The sequence below is a fragment of the Lathamus discolor genome, chromosome 6, assembly GCF_037157495.1.
Source record: "Lathamus discolor isolate bLatDis1 chromosome 6, bLatDis1.hap1, whole genome shotgun sequence".
NCBI classification, from domain to species: domain Eukaryota; kingdom Metazoa; phylum Chordata; class Aves; order Psittaciformes; family Psittacidae; genus Lathamus; species Lathamus discolor.
Window position 1 is genome coordinate 76,863,276 of NC_088889.1, and position 5,816 is coordinate 76,869,091.

The window sequence follows — 5,816 nt, forward strand, 5'->3', positions numbered from 1 at the left end:
CTTGTGCAGTAGCAGTGTTCAGGACTTGGCTTTTCAACCTGAGCTGCACATACTTGTGTTAAGAAAGAGGGAGATGTATTTGTCTAACAAAGAGGAAAGCAAACTTAGCTAAGCTCAGTTTCTCCACTATGGGAGGTGAACTCTCTGGAACCAAGCGCACTTCTGGGAAAATTGTTTCTTTCTCCCTCCCACCTTGTTCCAGGACTTGAACACTTGTAACTGTTCCCTTGCCAGGTAAATGTCATCCACCACACAGTTGGATCTGCTTCTTTGCTTCTTGCATTTATCCTGCGATCAGTCTAGACTTGTCTAGCATTGCTTTGCATTCCTGGCACATTTAGAGAAACATATGTCTTCCGGGCTGCATGTGGGCTGCTCAGCTTGAACGAGCGGTGGCTGGGGTGCCCAGGCTAACCTGGGTCTGGAAAAGCACAGCAGCTTCATCTCTCTTCCTTTTAAGAATTCCACTTAAACAGCCTTGTGTTCTTTTCTCCATGGTTAAAGAACTGTTTTGTAGGTGTGTATTCATAAAGATTCAGTGGCAGATAAAATGCAGAATACTTCAGAAGGAAAGGAGTAACAGGAGTTCACATGAGGTTTTGCAATTTCTGTCCACATGAATTATGCGAAACACTTAGTGTGTTTAGCCTATAGAGTGACCAAAGGGGACAAGTGCATTTCTTGAACGTGTCCTGAATGTAAAAAGCTCGGTAAAAGGGCATCTGCAGCAGTCATTAGAAGCCTCAAAATCAGATTATGATGACGATGATGGTGACGACGGTGTTTCTATTTGAGACTGGACAGGCAACCAGCTGTGCCTCTTCAGGAGCTCACTGAACACTGCAGAGGGCTTTGGAAATTATTTCTCTTCTGTGGTAAATTACTGTGTTAGCTAGAACACAGAGCCTTTGCTTGCTTTGCTCTTCTCGCAATGCTTAGCTGGTGATTTCTGACCTGTGAAATGGACCTTTACACTTCCCTGCCCTCCAGACTTGTCACGAATTGGCCTGGGAATGAAGATTTCCATGAACCTTTCAAGACTGTAGTTATGATTATTTCCATAGATGATACGTTTTTTACTGTAGTACCTTTGCATTACTTTTGTGGTGATCTGAGATTCTCTTCCATGTGAAGAATGATAGAGTCAGAAAAAGTTTGGTAGGAAGACTGAGAGAAGTTTTCCTACCAAAGTATTTAAATCCTCCAAGGACAGAAATCTCACCATGTCTGACAGCCTGTCTCAGTGCTGCCCTACCCTCTTGGTAAGAACAGTTTTCCTACCATCCAGTCTGCACCCTCAAAGCTGGAATTTGTGGTCATTGCCGTTGCTATATTCTTTAGCATTATGTAGGAGAGTTTGGCTCTTATGTCTTCACAGATCCTTTCACATAGGTGCAGGCAGTTGGTAGAATTCCTGTGAGTCTCTTTTTCACCAGCCTGAACAAATTCTCTCTTTGTAGGGCGTGTGCGAATTTTCCTGCACAGTACAGGATGAAAATAGCAGGAAAAGAATGAGCAGGAGAGACAGAGAAGAGCCTGGTGCCACAGAGCTGCACTGGTGAGTAGCACTGCACCACCTGCAAGGGAGAGGTGCAGGACACTTTGCTATGCACAGTTCACCAGTGGGTACCAGGTATTGAGCCAGCTGAGAAGTTTCTTAGCAATGACTTTTTTTGAATAATCTGTGTTTCGTCAGGTTTTAGACACGGGAAAGTGACTCATTGTACACATATCAGGACGCTGAGAATTCTAAAAATGACAGCTATTGATAAAATGTGAATAGCATGTGTCTAACCATTCCCTACTATTTCTACTTGAATGTGTTCACATGTGCACAGATTACTCTGGGAATAAAGATCTGTGAACCTTCAGGGCCCATGTTCTGGATGTGAAGAGAAGACATAAAATCTATCAGACAGGACACACGATAATTCATATTTTTGTACAACCTACAGTTTACGTTAGGAATGAAGGAACTATGGCCTTCAGTAGCACAACAGCAACAAGATTTATCTTGCTCCCAGTTATGTATAAGTTCATCTTTTAAAGCTCTGTGTTTCTTTGTATGAGTAACAGTATGCATTTGGATATTGTTCCCTGTGGCACAGGGCAATATGCCAGCATGAGCACACTAGAAGAAAGTTCCACGTCAGCTGTTGGGCTTGGTCTGTTTTTTATCTGAAGGTATGACTGCATCAGATAATATTTCCTTTTTAGTGAAGTTTACAGGTTTTAATTGCTCTTATTTTTTCCCTATGCTGGTATGGTTCACAGTACCTATAAGTCAGTAAATGAAAGTGTCTACCTTAATCTAAGAGGATAAATGCAAGAAGCAAAAGTATTTGTTTAAACATAACACAAAGCAAGGGGAAGTGAAGAATACAGGTAAGATAGTATACTGGGATTGACCTTATATCTATGGGTATATAAACTATATATGACATATTATACTATATAAATTAATATAAACTGTACAATAATATAAAATCAACTAATAAAAACTGTATATTTTTCAGTATATTCTAGTGATAAATTTACAGAAATAGAATTACATTTAATGATGATTTGACATGGAACTTTCTTCTAGTGTCTTTTCATGTGCTCATGCTAGCATATGGGGGCTCTAGATATTGTTTAATGATATTCTTAATGATATTATCACCACAGTGGTGAAATACAGACTGGAGAAGTGGACAACACAGTGCTTGGAAGATTGGCTGAATTGCCAGGATCAAAAGTTCGTGACTTGTGCTGCAGTGTCCAGCTAGCAGCTGGTGACCTGTGGCATCTTTCAGGGGACAATACTAAGACCAATGATGTTTAATGTCTTTATTAATGACCTGGATTATAGCATGGAGTATACACTCAAGAAGCTCACAGACTACAGCAATCTGAGAGGCATAGACGACAGTGAGGTGGCAGGGATGCTAACCAGAAGGACCTTGGCAGAATGCAGAAATGGACTTGCAGCAACTGCGTAAAGTTCAACAAAGTTAAAAGAGTGCAAAATCCTGCAATGTGGACAGAATAATCCCAAGAAACAAAACAGGCTGGGCATGAACTGACCAGGGAGCAGCATTGCAGAAAAGGACATGGGGGTTGTGATGGGCAAGTTGATCATGAGCCAGTAGCATGCCCTTGCAGCAAAGGTTTATCACATGATGGCCTGTTTAGCACCAGTTGCCAGCAGACTAAACGATGCAATTATGCCACTCTACTTTGCACTTTTTAGCCCACCTTAGGAAAACTGTGTCCAGTTTTGATCCCCCAAGTTGAAGAGAAACACTGAAAAATTGTAGAGGGTCAATCAGAGGGCCACTAAGATCTTTAGAGGGTCTGAAAGCTTCTCATGTATAAAAGGGAATTGCAACTACCAAAAAAAGGCATATCTCAAATACACAGTCAAATTGTGTCCACTGTGTAACAGCTGCTAGTGGGAAGTGGGAGAGATACATCTGTTCATTTATGAATTCTGCTTGGCTTCAGAAGTAGAATCTAGCATACAGCAAGAAATTCAGGAAGAATTAGCACGGAATGGCTGTCTTGTGTTTGCCTGCTATGAATTCTATCATCAGTAACTTTGCTTTCAAATAGCTTCTCTCTCAAGATAAACTGACGATGGCAGAAGGAGGTACCTGGATATGCCACCTTTTCCTTCATACTGTCATCCTTCATGCAAATGAGGGAAGGAGAAGGCAAGAAAAAGGTCAGCACTTTCAGATACTTAGCACTGCATTAATAAAAACCAATATCACTCAAAGCACATCAGTCCAACACAAGGCTGAAAAGCAGAACCTGCATCATTTGTTTCCAGGAAAAGCCTGAAGTCATCTGGCAGTGTGTTGATCTTGCTTTAAAAATATTTGTTCTTATCTTCTAGCTAAGATAAATGAATGACAACTATACAACAATTAAAAACACAAGTAAGAGAAACTGAGGGAGAAGAAAGGTTATTTTTACCAGTAAATGCTTTCTTATATGACAGTATTTTACACTTATTAGCAAGCAGTGCCTTTGATGCAGTACATGATGAAGTACAATAGTAATTTTTCTCTTTGTTGTCACTTAAATTGCAAGCAAAACTTCTTTTGTTTAAAAATCAAGTGTTCTGTTTCATACCACAATTCCACTGGCAAGCTCAGCTCTGTATGAGGGGAATGTTTCAAGTGACTTCAGCTCTAATGCTTCAGCCCAGTGGAAATCAGGCTGCTTATGCTTAAAGTGGTTGGCTCAGACCAAGGTTCCAGTTTCTTTTCTGAAATCCCTGGGAATCAACAGGCGGGGCTGCCTCCTCCCCTGATACTCTGAAGTTTCTCATTTTGCTCCTTCAGCCTCAAAGTTATGAGCATCTCCCCTAAGAGCCGCTTTGAATTTCTATTCCAGTCTAACCACAAGGCAATTACCAGAAAATAGGTGATGTACAAAGGAAGCAGCTATGAGGTCTGTGCCAGTCCCTCCTACCCAGAAACTTAGAATTTATGAGCCTTGGAACTAGATGATCTTAAGGTCTTTTCCAACCCTAATTATTCTATGATTCTATGATATAGAAACCAAAGGTTTCAGTGAACTGTGAGGACTGTTTATGGCACTGGATATTTTTGTGTATGATTCTGAAGTGATCTGTGAACACAAGATTTTTTTTTGGCATTTGGTAGCTGTAAGAGCTAAAGCTAATATCAGAGTGAAAATGCTACTGTAAAGGGGATTACCGTGGCACCAAATGTCATTTACTCTGGTTGAACTGCTTGTAGTGTTTGGTGGAGTTGGTGTCACTTTGGCTGCCAAAGTAGTTCTTTCACAGTGATTCTGTATTTTTGCTTTTTAGCAACAGATGAGATTCCTAACAGCTGCATATGGCCACCACTGCTGCACTTCAGAAGGGGTAAAGGTGCAATGAAGTAAGGTCATGTTACTAGCTTTTCACTAGTAACCAACACAGTGTTTTGTTCAACATAGTAGTTGCTATTTGTGTGAAGACTTTAGGAATATGGTGTTACTGGAATTCACCGCAGTTCTTACAGAACAGGTAATCTCTAGGATTAGGAAACACTGCCCATAAACTTGCACGTACAGTCTCAGTCCGGAGATCCATGGTCTTGTTGAGTTTTAGGCAACATCCAAAACAAACGTTAACAGCAACTTGTGCAGAACTGTAAAAGGAGGTAAGACCCAAAAAAAAACAAACATAAACCAGACGGTCTGACAGGCACACAGGAACAGCCACATTTCCTCTCCAACTTTACACAGTGCTAAGAGCTAATCCTGCACGGCAGGTGAGCCCTTTTGGCCCTCTGAGCAAGCCAAGAGGTTGTACAAACGCTATAACCTACAAGGAAGCCAAAACGCTGAATTACAGTCTTCGTTCTTCTTGAGAGTAGGAGTAAATCACATCACACAGCTGGCGATGGTCTGCTGTGTCACATAAATTGTGAAAACTAAGCTGAAAATGGACACCGTTTATTACTGACGCTTACTGGTGGCGATGGTTGTTAGCGAACCTCTTCAGGAGAGGGGAGGTTCGTGAGGTGCGAGCAGTTATCCCCGGGGCTCACCTGGGCTGCCCGGACACGTCTTTATACCTCAGCCCTCCACACACGCGCTTTATCTCTTCGACGGAGAAGGCGCGACCCTTGTGAGGGGAGCGCCCGCGGCGCTTCGCTTCCCGCCATGGAGGCTCGAGCACGGCGGGCTCGGGCTCGCCCCTCGGCGGCGGCGCTGGGGCCGGGAGCCGCTCCCGCCGCGCCCCCTGCGCTGAGGGGCAGAAGGGGGCGCCGCGAGAGCCGCGCTGCCGCCCGCCGCGGGCGGGGTTACGCAAC